The sequence below is a fragment of the Dendrobates tinctorius genome, unplaced genomic scaffold (assembly GCF_039654945.1).
Source record: "Dendrobates tinctorius isolate UK_male_01 unplaced genomic scaffold, ASM3965494v1 ptg000058l, whole genome shotgun sequence".
In the NCBI taxonomy this organism is placed as follows: Eukaryota; Metazoa; Chordata; class Amphibia; order Anura; family Dendrobatidae; genus Dendrobates; species Dendrobates tinctorius.
In genome coordinates this window covers 15,160,456-15,179,643 of record NW_027361726.1, presented here as the reverse complement: position 1 = coordinate 15,179,643, position 19,188 = coordinate 15,160,456, and positions in this window count along the sequence as shown.

The window sequence follows — 19,188 nt, the reverse complement described above, 5'->3', positions numbered from 1 at the left end:
TCCACACGTTATGAAGAATTCAAGGTATTAAACTTTAGATATGTTTTATTCTTCGTCCTCCAGCACACAGCATAACAGTTGCATTCCCATGCTACACAGAAGTGAAACTGAAACTTCCCTTCTCATCCCTCTTGTCTCCACCCCCCAAGTCCCATAAGTCTGGCTTGCTTAAAGAGACAGATCTAATTATTATACATTACATCATCCCCTTTTTTTTTTTTTTCTATAAATAACCCATATTACTGATAAATGCAACAACATGAAAACGTCCAAAGAAATCATATGTCCGTTTTGTCTTATTTGTTCAATTCCAAAACCAGAGAAACAAACAAAAAAAAAAACAAAACAAAACTGTAATTACACTTCTTCAATAAGCCTCGATGGAGCTCTTCTCTCTCGTGTAGGATAACGTCTGGGCTCATTGAGAGGGTTCATTATTGATGGACCAGCTACCTCTTGTTGGTCCTCTCCACCATCGGATACCAAATCTTCCACCAAAGAGAGTTCATTGTCATCATTCTGCGGTATGACTTTAAAATATGAAGAATTTCGCGTTATGGAGTGTCCATCTCGTTCAGCTGTGATCATGCTGCCTTTCCTTTTAGTAACATAATATTTTGCAGGACCATATACAGGTGAGGTCTTGTTGGTTGGTCTTTGACGTACCACCACGACATCCCCTCTTTCGATGGCACTTGACTGTGTCCTTCGCCTTCTGTCTGCATAACGTTTCATGGCTTGTTTGTTGGAGAAATCTGTGGATCTCACTGAGGAGTCACTCGGTCGGGGATGGCTGGTCACATCAGGGAGACGTATACGCAGGGTTCTGCTGAACATTAAATGAGCTGGAGCAGCATTAGTAGTGGAGTGTGGCGTATTGCGGTAATTACGCATGAATTTGTATAATGACTGTTTCAGTGGGATGTGCTCCAGGCTCGCTGCCTTGATACGTTTCCCCAGAGTGCGCATAAAACGTTCCACAATTCCATTAGCTTGCGGCCAGCAAGGTGTGATTTTCCTGTGATTGAATCCCAAGTATTCAGAAAATTGTGTAAACACATGTCCATTGAATGGAGGTCCATTGTCTGTTTTGACCACTCTTGGAGTACCATATGCCGAGAAAATGTCGTCCAGCTCTGGTATAACATTATTAGCAGATGTTGAAGAGATAAATGAAATGACAGGGTATCGAGAATATTCATCAATTGTTACGAGAATGTATTGGCCATTTGGCAATGGTCCATATATATCGACTGCCACTTCCTCCCAGACAGCAGTGGGTAACGGAGACATTTGTAATGGCTCTAAGGTTGATGATGGAGTGATTAATTGACAAGTAGAACAGCGTCTAATCTTTTCTTCCACCAAGTGATCCATATTTGGGAACCACACTTTTTCTCTGAGTAACTTCTTTGTGCCAACAATTCCTAAATGACCTTCATGTGCTATCTGTATGACTAAGTTACGCAAAGTCTTAGGTACAACTAGTTTGGTACCTCGAAGAATGAGGTGTTCTTCAGTGACTGATAATTCTTCACGTACGTTTGAGAATAGTTTTAACTCTTTCAGATCAATCTCAGTATCAGGAAATTTTTCCTTTTTAATTTCATTCCACCTTCGATTTGGAATGATTTGTATTAGGGCACAGAGTGTCTTGTCTTTTGTTGTTTCATTTATAAATGGATCAAGAGAAAGTGCTTTTGGCACGGCATGATCTGTAACAAAACGTAGGTATTCTTCAATGGAGGAATGCACAGGTATATCATCATTAGTAGGATGTCTTGAAAGATAATCAGCCGGATTGCTGTATTTTCCAGGTTTGTGAACAATTTTATAGTTGTCCTGTAGACGTAGGCCCCATCGCTCAATTCGTGCAGGCATTTTAGCTCTGGGATTTCCAAAAATTGTAAGAAGTGCTTGATGATCTGTGACAATGGTGAAGGGAGCTCCATAGAGAAATAAGTGAAAGTGTTCACATCCCCAGACAACTGCCAAGCTTTCTTTTTCAGGTTGAGAATATTTTCTTTCAGTGTTTGTTAAGCTCTTACTTGCATAAGAAATGATGTGAGGATTTTGATTGTTATCCTTGTACTGCACTAGAATAGCACCCAGTCCCACGGGACTGGCATCCACAATCAGTTCAGTTCGAAGAGCTGGATCAAAATAAGCCATAGTGGTTGTCGAGCAGAGTTCATTTTTAATTGTTTCAAAAGAGGCCTGACAGTCTTGAGACCATTGAAAAATACAACTTTGTTTTGTAAGTTCCCGTAGTGGATTGCTGATTGTTGAAAAATTCGGAATATATCTAGCACAGTAACTTGCCATTCCAAGGAAAGAACGCACTTCACTGGCATCCTGTGGAATTGAGGCTGTTCTGATAGCTTCCACTTTCTTGGGGTCTGGTTGTACTCCTTTTGCCGAGAAGATGTGACCATAGAATTCTAATGAACCCTTGTCAAACTCGCACTTCTCTTTGTTTAAAGTGAGTCCAGCAGAAAGCAAACATTCGAAGATAGCATATAGAGGACGATTATGCTCAGCTTGAGTTTTACCAAAAACCAATATGTCATCACTGTAATTAAAGGCATTTGGGATGTGTTGAATAACACTCCTTATTGCATCCTGAAAAATTTCTGCTGCTGAGCAGACTCCAAAAGTCAATCTTTTGTATCTTCTGAGGCCCACATGGGTGGAAAATGTGGTCAAGTATCAGGACTCTGGACTCAGTTCTAATTGATGATATCCCTTATTGAGGTCGAGCTTTGAGAAGACGGTGGCTCCATTTAATAAATGAATAATGTCATCAATCGTAGGTGAGATATGTCTTTCCCTCTGGATAGCGGTGTTGGGCAGGCGCATGTCAACACACAGTCTCACTTGATCAGGAGTCTTTGGTTTTGGAACTACCACAAGTGGAGAGACCCACGGAGTGGGACCAGTAACAGTTTCAATAACGTCCTCATCCATGAGCAATTGGAGTTCCTTTTCTACCTTCTGTCTCAGGTGAAATGGAATACGCCTGTGAGGCTGGGCTACTGGACGAACATTGTCATCCACATGAAGGTGTACTTGAGAGTCCTTTAGTTTTCCCAAACCACTAAATAGGGAGGGAAAGCTGTTCACCATAGTTTGTACATCCATAACTGCAGGGTCAGTTATGGCATGAATAATCTGGATGAGCCCTAGCTCCAAGGCAGTGTGATAGCTGAGAAGACAGCCTCCTGATCCTTGTAATGTGTGGAAAGTGGTTTTCTGCCTGTTTTCTTTATATCTAATTTCAGCATCAAATTGTCCCATTATAGCTAGAGGTGTTTTAGATCCATAAGGAAAAATTTTAGTCTGCACTTGTTGTAAGACTGGCCTTGTTTTCAATTGTTCATATGTAGTGCCATCTATGATATCCACTGAAGCTCCTGTATCTATTGTAAAGGTAATGTCAGTGTTGCAGATTGAGAGTGTAACACAGGGAGACTGTACTGAACCAGTGACAGAGGTAGTGAACACATAGTTCTCAGTCGCAGACATTTCTTCTGTGTCCTGATTTATCACTTTTACATCTGCAGATTTTGTCATAGGCAGCGGAGGCTTGTAGTGCGCTGATTTGCAAACAGCTGCAAAATGATTCCCTTTTCCACATTTACTGCAGGTTTGTCCCATAGCTGGACATTTGTTCTGGTGGTGAGGGAAATCCTGTCCACATCTATAACATTTCTTCTGTTTCTGGGCTTGTTTGTCTGGAAAATTTTTCTGTTTGAGATTATGCACATGTAATTTATCCCCATTCTCCATTACGGTAGCCTGATGATCTGCTATTTCTATAGCACGGGCCATTTTGAGCAAATCATGTAGAGAGATATCCTGCTGCAGAGCCTTACGCCTTAGGTTATTAGACGAGCAGGTGACAATTATTTGAGTTAGGATTTCATCATCTACATCTGTAAAGGCACATCCATGTGCTAACTCTTTCAGACGTGTGACATAAGTGTCTATGGACTCTTCTGGAAGCTGCTTGGCAATCCTGAATTTATATCTTTCATATCTGATGTTCTGTTTGGGGTTGAAGTAGCCAGTGAGAGCTTTAGTGCAGTTGCTGTATGTGTCTGTTTCTGCTGCAGGTAACGTACTGTATATGTCATAGACTCCTGTGCCTGCACAATGCAGGAGCAAAGCTCTCTTTCTTTTCTCCTCCTTTATGTCCATGGCTTCTAGGAAATTCTCAAATCTGTTTATCCATTTTCTCCAGTTATGGGAGAGATTAATGACATCAGTCATATCAAACTGTGGGAATGTGTGCAAGTAGTCAGCCATGATAGAGTCTCTCAGTGGTGCTGGCGTGTGAAGCGGTAAAATAGAGTCCGTACTCACAGCAGTAGGTGATTATATCCCATCCTCGTCGCCAGTTGTAATATCCACACGTTATGAACAATTCAAGGTATTAAACTTTAGATATGTTTTATTCTTCGTCCTCCAGCACACAGCATAACAGTTACAAAGAGACAGATCTAATTATTATACATTACACACGGCAACGAACCTCCCCTGGGCGAGTGGACCAGGTGGACCACCCCCTATACAGGGAGTGTTAGGGACAGGCCCAGGGAAGACTATTACCGCGGCAGCTGGTACCTGGACAGCCGAAGACACGGTGTAGAACGGCCAGGTGACCGGATACTGGACCGGGGTAGCACGGCGGGAACACTGGAGACTGGACCCGGGTAGGACGGTAGGAACACAGCAGACTGGACCAGAGTAGGACGGTAGGAACACAGCAGACTGGACCAGGGTAGGATGGCAGGAACACAGGAGACTGGACCAAGGCAGGACGGTAGGAAAACAGCAGACTGGACCGGAGTAGGATGGAAGGAACACAGGAGACTGGACGAAGGCAGGACGGCAGGAACACAGGAGACTGGACAAGGCAGGATGGTAGGAACACAGCAGACTGGACCAGGGTAGGACGGCAGGAACACAGGAGACTGGACCAAGGCAGGACGGCAGGAACACAGGAGACTGGACCAAGGTAGGACGGCAGGAACACAGGAGACTGGACCTGGGTAGGACGGAACACTGCAAACACAGGAGATAGAAGGTAACAGCGCCGGGAGAAGTTAGCCAGGCATCAAACAGAGGAGTCAGGAGAGGACGCCAGCAAGCGTGGGGCCAGAGTCACGAGGAGTAGTACCAATGACGATCAGGCAACGTCACTAGGGAGCAACGGCCTGATGTAGGAGAGTGGGGAGGGCTTCCGGGTCAGGACCTCCTACCAGCAAGAGAGGCGACGGTTCAGAGGGGCAGTGCGCGCGCCCGTCGGGAGCCACGGGGAGCGCATGCCCGGGAGGCCTCAAGCGGCACCAGAGGAGCAGAAGCACCGACGGGAATGCGCCGGGGAGCGGTGGCCCGGTGAGAAGGATGGGACGCGGGCGGCGGTGAGGTGACAGTTAGCCACAGCGCCATGGGCTTTTAACTTCTTGATGACACTGCGCACTGTAGACACAGGAACATTCAGGTCTTTGGAGATTGACTTGTAGCCTTGAGATTGCTCATGCTTCCTCACAATTTGGTTTCTCAAGTCCTCAGACAGTTCTTTGGTCTTCTTTCTTTTCTCCATGCTCAATGTGGTACACTCAAGGACACAGGACAGAGGTTGAGTCAACATTAATCCATGTCAACTGGCTGCAAGTGTGATTTAGTTATTGCCAACACCTGTTAGGTGCCACAGGTAAGTTACAGGTGCTGTTAATTACACAAATTAGAGAAGCATCACATGATTTTTCTAACAGTGCCAATACTTTTGTCCACCCTCTTTTTTATGTTTGGTGTGGAATTATATCCAATTTGGCTTTAGGACAATTCTTTTTGTGTTTTTTCATTTAAGACAAATTAAATGAAGATAATAATACCAAAGAATTTGTGTTTGCAATCATTTTCAGGAAGAAACTGAGTGTTATCTGACAGAATTGCAGGGGTGTCAATATTTTTGGCCACAACCGTGTATTCTTGTACATAGGGGGCAGTATTACAGTAGTTATATTCTTTTACATAGGAGCAGTATTATAGTAGTTATATTCTTGCATTTTAAATTAATAGAACATTTCCATACATTTTTTCATCGCATTATCTGTTGCCCTTATATTGTGTTTTACTGCAATGATTTGTTGCCTTTGCTTCCTCGAAGGTTGCACTGTGTTTATACATCAATGATGGATCAGGCGTGTTACCTCCTGCAGTGATGCCTAACACCTCTGAGTGGCGCTCAGGTTCTGTTCTTTCACTACATGTAACTCTCCTCCTTGTAGAGCTGTGATGCGTGTCTGTAATAAGGTCTAGATATTTCCTGCAGCGTGGGAACAGACAAATACCTTTCCATAATTAGCTGTAAATGATAATTAATAAATCTGCTATTATTGCCCTGTAGTAAAACACTGTATAACTAGTGCTGAGTTTTCCTTTTCGGATGTTAGTTGCAGCTAATGTAGTAACATTATTACAGGAGTAGAAGAGAAGCAATGGCAATTTATAAGATACGAGGAGCTCCTGGGTCTCCAGAGATTTCATCTGACAACTTGTTTCCCCTGATTTTCATGCGGGTGCAGGAGCAGCTGTTGTCAGATAGGTTGAATTGATGTTACTGAAGATGCACCAAGGTTCTACATGTGGCATGCCATACAATAACAGACCAGTCAGTGTGTAATAAGGCTGTTTATTCGATGTGTCATTGCTGCATCTGCTCAAGAGATCATTTCATACACACTGGTCTCTGGGAGTCTGAAAAAACTCCTGGAATCCAGTAACTACCAGATACTGAGCCGGCACTGACTCAGTGCCCAGAGTCTGGCTATCGAATCCAGCCGGCATAGGCAGAGCAACCAGCCCAGGGAGGAACGACTGTGCCCACACTGCTTCCTGTGGCCCTGGAGTATGAGACCTACCTACTGCTACACTGCTCCAAATACTCAGCAGTGAGGGACACTCAATTCTACTGCTACACTGCACCAAATACTCAGCAGTGAGGGACACTCAATTCAAGAGATTTTATGATGTCCTCCATGAATTTCATCTCCATGAAAGATAAAGAGAAGACATACGGTACAGTGCCTTGCAAAAGTATTCAGCCCCCTGGAACTTTTCAACCTTTTCGCCCATATCATGCTTCAAACATATAAAATAACAAATGTACGTATTTTTCGGACCATAAGACGCACTTTTTTTCCTCCAAATTTGAGAGGAAAGTGTGGGTGCATCTTATGGTCAGAATGTAGCATGTGGAGAGGGGGCAGCGGCAGAGTGAGATCGCACTGGGATTGCAGGAGGCAGGAAAATGTTGCCTGCTGCAGGAATCCAGCCGCTGGGGAAACCATGTGGTTCCGATACTTAAAGTGAATATTCATGAGCTGCTTCCCTCCCCTGTCAGCTGAGCAGTGAGCAGCAAATGACAGACCCACATGGTTTCCCTAGTGGATTCCTGCAGCAGCTGGGGAGATGTGTGTCCCATGGTGGAGGGGGCAGCAGGAGGGATCACCACATACCTGAAAGGCAGCACAGCCCGGGCTTGATGCTGAATGCTCTGTGGAGGACCTGTGGTGAGGTCATGAAGAGGGTGGGCTGGCGCATCAAATGACCACATAAAACCCTGCCTCTTCATGATGTCATCACAGGTCCTGCAGACACCGCACTGTCCTCTTACATGACCTGTGGTGAGGTCATAAGAAGGAGGGCACTGTGCGGCCTTGGGATGCTGCATTACTTCCCCACAGTGTGGCTTACTGGCTGCAAGACATGCACTGAGCACAGCGAGCAGCAGCCTGTACAAGAATTAATTATAAGGTTAGTAATTGCAGCACATAAAAATCACTCTGACATCCTGTGGTGAACTATAACTCCCAGCATGCCATATGATCTGCAGGACATGCTGAGAGTTATAGTTCTCCCTTGGGATCTTAAAGCAGCACTCCAGTGTTATTTTTCAGTGCTGGAGTGGTGCTTTAAATATAAGCCCTGTGCCCCCATTCTTATACTCACCCTCCAGTGTCTTCATACAGTACTTTACAGACAACACACTAGTCCAGCAGCACAATCTTCTACCTGTAGCTCCCAACATAATAACATACTATTATATATATTAACACCACATATAATAGTATGTTATTTATGCTATTAAATATTTTACCATTTTTTTTGGTTCAAATATGTTTTTGCCTATTTTCCACCTCTAAAACCTGCGTGTGTCTTATAGATCGGTGTGACTTATAGTCCGAAAAATACGAGAAATTTTTGGTGAAGAATCAACAAGTGGGACACAATTGTGAAGTTGAACGAAATTTATTGGTTATTTTAAATTTTTATGTAAATTCAAAAACTGAAAAGTGGGGCGTGCAATTTTTTTTGTCCCCTTTATTTCAGTGCAGCAAACTCACTCCAGAAGTTCATTGTGGATCTCTGAATGATCCAATGTTGTCCCAAATGACTAATGATGATAAATATAATCCACCTGTGTGTAATCAAGTCTCCGTATAAATGCACCTGCTTTGTGATAGTCTCAGGGTTCTGTTTGAAGCACAGAGAGCATCATGAAGACCAAGGAACACAACAGGGAGGTCCATGATACTGTTGTGGAGAAGTTTAAAGTTGGATTTGGATACAAAATGATTTCCTAAACTTTAAATATTCCAAGGAGCAGTGTGCAAGCGATCATATTGAAATGGAAGGAGTATCATACCACTGCAAATCTACCAAGACCCGGCCGTCCCTCTAAACTTTCATCTCAAACAAGGAGAAGACTGATCAGAGATGCAGCCAAGAGGCTCATGATGACTCTGGATGAACTGCAGAGATCTACAGCTGAGGTGGGACAGTCTGTCCATAGGACAACAATCAGTCGTACACTGCACAAATCTGGCCTTTATGGAATAGTGGCAAGAAGAAAGCCATTTCTCAAAGATATCCATAAAAAGTGTCATTTAAAGTTTACAACCAGCCACCTGGGAGACCCACCAAACATGTGGAAGAAGGTGCTCTGGTCAGATGAAACCAAAATCAAACTTTTTGGCAACAATGCCAAATAATGTTTGGCGTAAAGACAACACAGCTCATCACCCTGAACATACCATCCCCACTGTCAAACATGGTGGTGGCAGCATCATGGATTGGGCCTGCTTTTCTTTAGCAGGGACAGGGAAGATGGTTAAAATTGATGGGAAGATGGATGGAACCAAATACAGGACCATTCTTGAAGAAAACTTGTTGGAGTCTGCAAAAGACCTGAGACTGGGACGGAGATTTGTCTTCCAACAAGACAATGATCCCAAACATAAAGCAAAATCTACAATGGAATGGTTCACAAATAAATGTATCCAGGTGTTAGAATGGCCAAGTCAAAGTCCAGGCCTGAATCCAATTGAGAATCTGTGGAAAGAGCTGAAAACTGCTGTTCACAAACGATCTCAATCCAACCTCACTGAGCTCGAGCTGTTTGCCAAGGAAGAATGAGCAAGAATTTCAGTCTCTTGATGTACAAAACTGATAGAGACATACCCCAAGTGACTTGCAGCTGTAATCGCAGCAAAAGATGGCGCAACAAAGTATTAAGTTAAAGGGGCCAAATAATATTGCACGCCCCACTTTTCAGTTTTTGAATTTCCACAAAAATTTAAAATAACCAATAAATTTTGTTTAACTTGACAATTGTGTTCCACTTGTTTTTGATTCTTCACCAAAAATTTACATTTGGTATCTTTATATTTGAAGCATGATATGTGGGAAAGGTTGAAAAGTTCCAGGGAGCCGAATACTTTTGCAAGGCACTGTATATCCTGCTGGCGACGAGGAGACCATGGTGGGCAGCACAGTATTAGAGCACATGGCATGTACAGTGGGTACGGAAAGTAGGGATGAGCGAGTAGTGAAATACTCAGACTCGCTGTACTCGTTACGAGTAGCTCCTAATACTCGGGGAACTCTGAACGAGTAGCGAGTCCAATGTAAGTCTATGGGAAATGCGAGTAATGGGCTGTGTGTGTGTACGGGACTGTGCTCCGCTGTGCAGGGACTGGCTTGGCTGTGCAGGGACTGTGCTGGGCTGTGCGGGGACTGTGCCGGGCTGTGCTGGGATGTGCAGGGACTGGCCGGGCTGTGCAGGGACTGTGCGGGGACTGGCAGGGCTGGGCGGGGACTGTGCCGGGCTGTGCGGGACTGTGCTGGGATGTGCAGGGATGTGCAGGGACTGGCCGGGCTGTGCAGGGACTGTAAAGGAAATTGACAACACAAAAAGCTGAAAAATCCAAACAAAATCATAACTAAATCATATGAAACAATAAATATACATTATTGACCCAGCTAGGGTTTAGGACAGTGTAGGACACACTGCAAATCAACTGAAACAACCTCAAACGAAGCGCAATGCAGTAAAGTCCAAAAATAGTATTAGTATAGCAAAGTGAAAAAACTTTATTTAGGACAGACAGGTAGGCAGCAAAAACAGGCTACAGATATTGTTTGTCACTTTTTAGCCTGTTTTTGCTGGCTACCTGTCTGTCCTAAATAAAGTTTTTTCACTTTGCTATACTAATATTATTTTTGGACTATTTTGCATTGCGCTTCAATTGTGCGGGGACTGTGCCAGGCTGTGCGGGACTGTGCCGGGCTGTGCGGGGACTGGCCGGGCTGTGCAAGGACTGTGCGGGGACTGTGCCGGGCTGTGCCAAGTATTGCGAGGCGAGTAGTGAAATTTACTCGCCAGGATTCGAGTACCGTGAATACCGCATTTCTCGGCAAGTACCGAATCCTAACGAGTATACTCGCTCATCCCTAACGGAAAGTATTCAAACCTCCTTCAATTTTTCACTCTATGTTTCATTGCAGCCGTTTGGTAAACTCAGTTCATTTTTTTTCTCATTAATTTACACTCTCTGCACCCCATCTTGACTGAAAAACAACAGAAATGTAGACATTTTTGCAAATTTATTAAAAAGAAAAACTGATATATCACATGGTCGTAAGTATTCAGACCCTTTGCTCAGTATTGAGTAGAAGCACCCTTTTGAGCTTGTACAGCCATGAGTCTTCTTGGGAAGGATGCAACAAGTTCTTCACACCTGGATTTGGGGATCCTCTGCTATTCTTCCTTGCAGATCCTCTCCAGTTCTGTCAGGTTGGATGGTGAACGTTGGTGGACAGCCATTTTCAGGTTTCTCCAGAGATGCTCAAGTGGGTATGGTCAGGGCTCTGGCTGGGCCAGTCAAGAATGGGCACAGAGTTGTTCTGAAGCCACTCCTTTGATATGTTAGCTGTGTGCTTAAGGTCATTGTCTTGTTGGAAGGTGAACCTTCAGCCAACCTTCAGCCAAGTCTGAGGTCCAGACACTCTGCAAGAGGTTTTCATCCAGGATATGTCTGTACTTGGACGCATTCATGTTTCCTTTAATTGCAACCAGTCAGCCTGTCCCTGCAGTGGAAAAACACCCCCATAGCATGATGCTGTGACCATCATGTTTCACTGTTGGGATTGTATTGGGCAGGTGATGAGTAGTGCCTGGTTTTATTCGATCGTCCATGACAGCACCACCTGAGAGAGGGGAACTGCCCTTCAGGAACAGGAAACCTACAGATACAAAAGGGTGGCACCTCTCCCTTGCATCAGTTGGTTTCCTGTTTCTGAAGGACAGGGTTCCCTACAGATCACCCTGTCATGGATCGTCAGGAATCCCCAGGCCGGCTGAACGACCCAGGTAGCGAGGGGGTCTTCTACCTTGGATAGTGTGGGGTTCCTGGAAGCGCTACTGTGGGTCCAGGCAGCCTCCACGGCAGTGTGCGGAGCGGGGTCTGGAGGATGGCCATCTCCAGAGCCAGCGCCGGTAAGTATCTCCCCCCAGGTCCATCCTGGTCCTCCTGGTGCCGGTCATCCCGCGGTCCAGAACTCTGCTCTGGTGCCGGCCGGTGTTGCCTGGTGGTGCGCACGGGGCTGTGGTTGTGCTGGGACAGGCCATGGCGTGCCCCGCTGTCCTCTGGCGCATCCCCATGCATTTAATGAGTACCGGAAGTGATGCGGGGGGCGGGGCCAGGGACGCTGGGTCCAAAGTCGGATGCTGTTCAACTTTTTCTCCTCCTGTGTGCGTCGCCGGGCCGTGGCAGCGCGGGTGCGGGCGTGATGGCTGGGGTGGTGGGGGGGCAGGGCACAGTGGGGGAGACCTGGGGGACATCCCGAATGGGGGGGCGCATCTGGCCACATCCCTGCTGACCTGTATTTCCGGGAAGGGGGCTACAAAGAGCCACAGCAACGCTGTAGGGCTGCTTTTGTCCCGTTGGCAGCAATGGATGAGCCGGAAACTCCCGTGGCCCAGCTGGAACAGGAGTAGGGGCAATAGCGTGCCTTAGAGAGGCCCCATACAAACCCCTAGCTGAAAAATCGAGGATGAAGTAGGCAGTCCAGCCGCAAGAGTTCCTCCAGGCTGAGGGATTCAGCCCACCCTCCCCGTGATCCGGTGCCTACTTCTACTGCTTGGGTAAGAGATCTTTGTGAATGTACCCTGATGCAGTGTCCCCTTATATTTTCTCTCTAGGGTAAGAAATGCTCTGGTAAAATGAAAAACAGGGAATGTGCCCTTTGCAGTTGTCCCTTGCCAGACGCCTACCCTAAAAAGTTTTGTCAGTCATGTGTGCGACAGACGGTAGGGTGTAAAAAAAAAAAAAGGGGGAATGGTAGTCTCGGGTTAAGATACATAGTCCCTTACACTCTCCCCCCGCTTCTACAGGTGGCGGAAGAAACCCCTGACTTCACCGCAAGCCTGAGGGAAATTATTAGGACAGAAGTAAAGGATTCCCTAAAATCCCTATCTCAGGGAGGAATCCTCTAAAAGCAAAAGAGGAGCAAGTTTATCGGGGTCAGACTCTTCAGCTGCCCCTAGGAGAGACGAATATTCTTCAGAGGCCACTGCCTCTTCTTCAGCATCGTCTTTGGATGAAGACTCCAACTGGTTTTGCTTCACCCTAGATCAAATGGACAAATTGGTCAAATCAGTAATGTCCACCATGGGGGTAGCTGACGCGAAACCAGAACAATCAGCTCAGGACCTGATGTTTGCCGGCCTAGACTCAAGGAAGCGCAAATCTTTCCCACTAAATGATAAAGTGCAAAACTTGATAAACAGAGAATGGAAGAAGCCAGAAAAATTGGTTCCTTACCACCGGCCTTCAAATGGAGATATCCCTTTGAGGATCCCTTTGTGATCAGATGGGATAAAGCCCCAAAACTGGAGGCAGCGGTGGCTAAAGCCTCCAAGAAATCCTCCATTCCCTTTGATGACTTGGCCTCCTTAAAGGATCCTCTGGATAAGAAAGCGGACTCATTTCTGAAAGGGACTTGGGAAATGTAAGCAGGCGCCCTAAGACCAGTGGTTGCTGCTACCTGCACAGCCAGATCCATGATGATCTGGCTGGACCAGCTTGAATCCCAGTTAGCAGACAGAGCCTCGAGAGAATCCATCCTGAAGCCCCTGCCAATGATTCAGAACGCTGCAGCCTTTCTAGCCGATGCTTCGGTAGATTCGGCAAGGATGGCGGCCAGAGCCTCAGGACTGTCAAATGCAGCACGGAGGGCTCTTTGGCTGAAATGTTTGCCAGGGGACATCAAGGCCTGATCCCGTCTCTGCTCCATTCCGAGTGAAGGAGAATATCTGTTCGACCCAGTTCTGGAAGATCTTTTGGATAAAGCTGGGGATGATAAAAAGAAATTTCCCAGCCTGCCCACCCCTTCTTACAGACGTCAAGAGGAGAAGATATTTTCGTAGAAGGTTGTCCAAAGATCGAGGCAGATGGGATGAAAAAAGGAGAGGTACAGGATTTATGTTTGGAGGAGGGAGCTGTCAGGAAGGAGCATCTCGTGAACCTAAGAAGCCATCCCAATGACTAGCTGCTCCAGTAGGAGGTAGGCTAGCCGCCTTCTACCCAGCCTGGTCCCTAATTTCCAATAGCAACTGGATCCTGGGGCTGATGGCCTCATGACTATGGTTAGAATTCTCCTGTATCACCCAAAACAGATTTAGGATCACCCCACTCAGGTCTTCCCCGTCGTAGCAGGCTGCCCTGGAGACAGAAATCCGTGACTTACGCAGCAAAGAGGTCCTGACAGAAGTACCGGAGGCAGAAAGGGGCAGAGGGTTCTACTCCCCTCTTTCTAGTCCGTAAACCAGACGGCTCCTTTAGGACTATTATTAATCTTAAAGCCGTCAATGAATTTCTAGTCATACGCCCGTTCAAGATGGAAACAATCAATTCCACAATAAAATTGTTTGAAAACTGCTTTATGGTGGTGTTGCATTTAAAAGACATCTACTACCATATACACATTCATGCGGCTCATCAGCGATTCCTTAGAGTGGTGGTTCATTTAGATGGGTCAGTTCAGCATTTCCAATATGTTGCCCTTCCCTTTGGCATTGCAGTCACCCCCTGGGTATTCACTAAGGTTATAGCCCATCTGCGTGAGTCATACATTCTGGTGGTCCCCTACCTTGATGACTTCCTTATTGTTATGCATCGGGTTCCTGTCGCTGCACAGCAGGAATCCCGAGCTTTGCCTTCGGCGGTCTCCCATTCCTCTCCAGCTGCAGTGGAGCCTGCTCAGCAGACTCGTCGATCCCAGCACTCTGCTCACACCAGCATTGTAGGTTTGGTTGCTGCTGCCACCTCTGGTCCAGCTATAGCAACGCATGCTGGTCAGCAGCAAACGACTCCAGGGACTGTCCTCCTTTTGCCTGTGGGACGATCTCTCATTGGAGATCGGAGGTCACATGTTCAGGTCCTTCTCCAGCTCGGATTGGACCATCAGGGGGGTCCCGGAAGGACGCGGCCCTGCCATGCACTATGATAGACTCTGATGCTATAACGCTTAGTGTGTGTGAGATGATGGATGTATGAGACTGGTACGTATGAGTTAGGGTTCAGGGATCAGAGTAGCACCATAGTTCTAGCACTGCTTAATGCCGCAGTCTAGTCTCTCACCGTTCTCTAGTGCCTTGGGGCGTTGGCCAGTACAGGCCTTACATACCGCAGCTACCGCTGTCTGCCAGAGCAGCGCTGTGCTCTGTTGCGTGCGCTTACCAGCACAGTTGTTAGGCTGGTTGGTGGTTATCACCAGCGCAGACATTGCATTCGCTCTGAGCGGTGCTACATATAGCAGTGACCTGTGATGTTAACAGGTCTCGCTTACACGCCGGCTGGTGTGGACTCCGTGGAATAACAGAGTCCGCCTCTGCAAGCACCGGGTCAGTGATTACCTGCCGGTGTCCGACTTTCTCATACTTTACGGCTAAAAGACTCCTTGTGTATCTACAGGGTCATCACGTATGAGTGTTCTCTGACAATCAGGTCACCATGGCTTATATCAATCACCAAGGCGGGACTCGTCCCAGACCCCTGATGAATGTAGCAGAACGTTTGTTCCAACTAGCAGAGCAGCATTTTCTGTCTATAACAGCTCTACATATAAAAGGAAGAGAAAACACCACAGTGGATTACTTCAATCTGATTGTGCAAAAGTGGGGTCAACCAGAGGTGGATCTCTTCACCACCAGAGAGAACAGGAAAGTGAAGCAGTTTTGCTCACTAAATCCCAGAGAAGACCCTCTAGCAGTAGACGCATTTCTGATAAAGTGTGACTTCAGGCTAGCATACGCCTTCCCTCCCGTCTCTACTACCCCTGTTAATGAGGAAAATCAGGAAAGACAGGGCGAGGATTATAGTGATTGGCCCAGGAGGGCATGGTTCTCATGCCTCAAGAATGTCAGTGGCCGATCCTTGGGTCCTACCAGACGTCCCGGATCTCCTATCCCAGGGCCCAGTTTACCATTCGCAGGTGGCTGGCCTTCATCTGACGGCGTGGATTTTGAACGGTCACTGCTCAAGGATGGAGGTTTCTCCCCAGGCTTGATCAATACCCTGCTTAAAAGTGGAAAAGTGATTACTACCCAAATTTACGTCAGAATCTGGAAAAGATTCCTACAGAACTCAGGGATAGTAGCTGGACAATCAGCTCCGATAATTCAGATTCTAGAATTCCTATAAAAAGGTCTGGACATGGGGTTTTCCACCAGTACCCTTAACGTGCAAGTGTCAGCCTTGGGGGCCCTTTTCAGCTGCAACATTGCCGGTAATTACTGGGTCAGTAGGTTTATTAAGGCGGCAAGTAGATCCAGACCAGTAGTGAAAGATAGGTTCATGCCATGGGACTTGAACCTAGTCCTCACGGCTATGACAGAGGCCCCATTTGAACCTATTTCATCAGCCTCCATAAAAAATCTGTCCCTCAAAGTAGCCTTCCTGGTAGCACTGACGTTGGCTCGTAGAGTAAGTGATATCCAGGCATTATCTAGGCTTCTTCCTTATATACAATTCAGGGACGATAGGGTAATACTTAGACCTGATCTGGCATAGTTACCTAAGGTAGTTTCCAGTTTCCATAGGACGCAGGAAATAGTCCTTCCATCCTTCCTCCCTAATCCAGTTAACGAGAAGGAAAAGAAACTACAAACCCTAGATGTTAGGAGATGTCTCCTAGAACACCTGGTAGTTACTGATCCCTGAAAAAAGTATAGTGCCCTGTTTTTCTCCCATCAAAGCGCTAGGAAGGGCCTTAGGGCATCAAAAAACACACTAGCTAGGTGGATTAGAGAGGCTATTTCACTAGCATACAACTCAAAGGGCAGATCAGCACCTGGGAAGCTGAGGGCACATTCCACCACATTCCCAAATATGAAGGCAGCCAGCTACTTGGTCCTCTCTGAGCACCTTTTACAATCATTATAGGCTAGACCTGGGTGCTTCCTCAGACCTTCCCACACTTTATGTAGACCTGTGTGTGGATGCTTTATATTAATGTCTCTTAAGTCTTTTGACATGCTTGACTGACTCACTTCCGAGCCACTTTACTAGGAGATCTAACTCCTCACTACTAGAAAGGTCCAGACCCTGAATGGCGTTCCGGAATGAGGCTCACCATTACCTCTAGTTCTCGGGTTTATCGGGTGAACTTTACTAGTCCTTTTGTAACCAGTTCTTAGTGGGCAAAGAACTTTGCAAAGTCCTTGGTGGCTTGGTCAGTGCTGGCATGAGCCGGTGTGTTATAGTCATGTCTAATGTCATGTATCACCATACCTGCAAGACGCTTCTGACTTTGGATAGTCTGTTCAGTACCTTCTCGGTGAAGAATGTATCTCTTTAAGGCGGGATGGGAGCTGTACCTTCTACTCAGTGGAACGGTTAGCTGTGGTCGACATCTCTGTCCTGGACGTCTCCTCATCTATAGTAGTGAAGTTCGGGGTTTGATCGCTGGTAATCGGCATATGTTGGTCGATGTCGTGAATCAGGGCTGTCATCCATGCCGGAATGTTGATGGACATACTCTGCGATGCGTTGCGCTGGATCTTGCTGCTCTGTTCCGAGAATGTTGCTGCGTCTCTCATAATCAGGATCCTCCATAGCTTCCAAGTAATAATAATAATAATAATCTTTATATAGCGCCAACATATTCCGCAGTGCTTTACAGTTTAACAGTTTCAAAACACAAGTCATAAGTAACAACGTTAACAATACAATAATTAAAGCAAAATAAGACGACCCTGCTCATGAGAACTTACAATCTACAATGAGGTGAGGGAGATACAAAGTACAGGTGTGTATTTACAATGGTGTATTTACAATGATGGTCCAGCCATCTTGAGGGAGTGAGGGATGGATGGAGATAGTGAATGGGCTATACACGCACACTTACACATAGAATGACTTTGATTAGTGAACGTGATAGGCCGCTCTGAACAAATGTGTTTTGAGGCAGCACCTGAAACTATGCAAGTTGTGGATAGTCCTGATTTCTTGAGGTAGAGCATTCCAGAGGATAGGAGCAGCACGTGAGAAGTCTTGGAGTCGGGAGTGGGAGGTACGGATTAGTGCTCTACCTTAGCTATTGCAGCTGCTGTCTCTTTTTCTGTCACAAGTCTTTCTAGAGACGCTCGCATGCGCGCACTCTCCGCCTCTTGCTCTGCCTGCAGGCATGCATTTACTGCATCTTGGTCTGCCTGCAGACATACCTTTGCTGCTTCGTGCTCTGCTTGTCTCAGCTTTAGATGGATTTCTTGTTCGGCGAAGGAGGACCTCGCTTCGGCACGAGCTATAGCAGCAAGCTCTTTCATTGAAGACTTGTTAGATCCTGCTCGTGACCACATTTTAAGTGAGGATGTATCGCGTCGAGACTTTGTGCGCTTAGCTGCGTACTGTTTAGTATTTTGTTGGGAAGCTGAGTCTATGCGCGGCGGGCTTCCGTGTGGCGGGAATGATGTAACACTTCTTGGCAGGCTGCAGTAATGTTCTGCAGCTGTATGGAGGCTGCTGTGATACCCATATGCGGAGCAGTGTGGGTGTTAGCAGTCCTGTACAACCTGATCAACTGCAGCCTGCGACTGGCTGTCAGTTTCACTGAAGGCAGCTAATCTGCTCTTACTGGGCCTGCACTATTGTTCCCTGCGGCTGTATGGCAGCTGCTGAAATACCCGTATGCGGAGCAATTTGTGTTGTAGCGGTCCCGTACAGTCTATGCAATCACCGCATGCGACCGGCGGTCCATTTTTACCGTTCTTCCTTCCTCCACATATAGTGCTGTGTGGATTCCAGCATACAGCTAAACCTTAAATCAGTAACAGGAGTATTACAGAGGTTGCACAATACAACTCATAATGCAGATAAGAGGGATATCTAAAGCAAACTTAGGCTGCCAGCACTACCCTAAACAGAAATGCATCTATCTACATGCAGTGCAAAGAGCATTACAACTAGCTGGAAGATGCATTGCACTATATACCTCACTCATAAGACACTACACGGTTGCTGCATAATGGCTAGCTAGTACAGATACATTGCACAAAAACATAACTGTATTAACTCTCACTGGAATCCGCTTTACAGAAACAGTGATTTGTAGGGAGAGCCAGGAACACATGTGTGTCACTCAGAGATCAGGGCGGGAAATGGTCAAAAGTTCTCTAGCCCAGAAACTCAGAACAAATTGTTAAAGAGAGGCTCCTTAATCCAGGAACAGGAAAAAAGGGGACAACTAATGACATCTAATTATAAAAATACTTGCGGTCCATAAATGGGCAGAACAGTAGTTATGTCACGGGTGTGTCAGAGGCTGCAGACAGTCGCA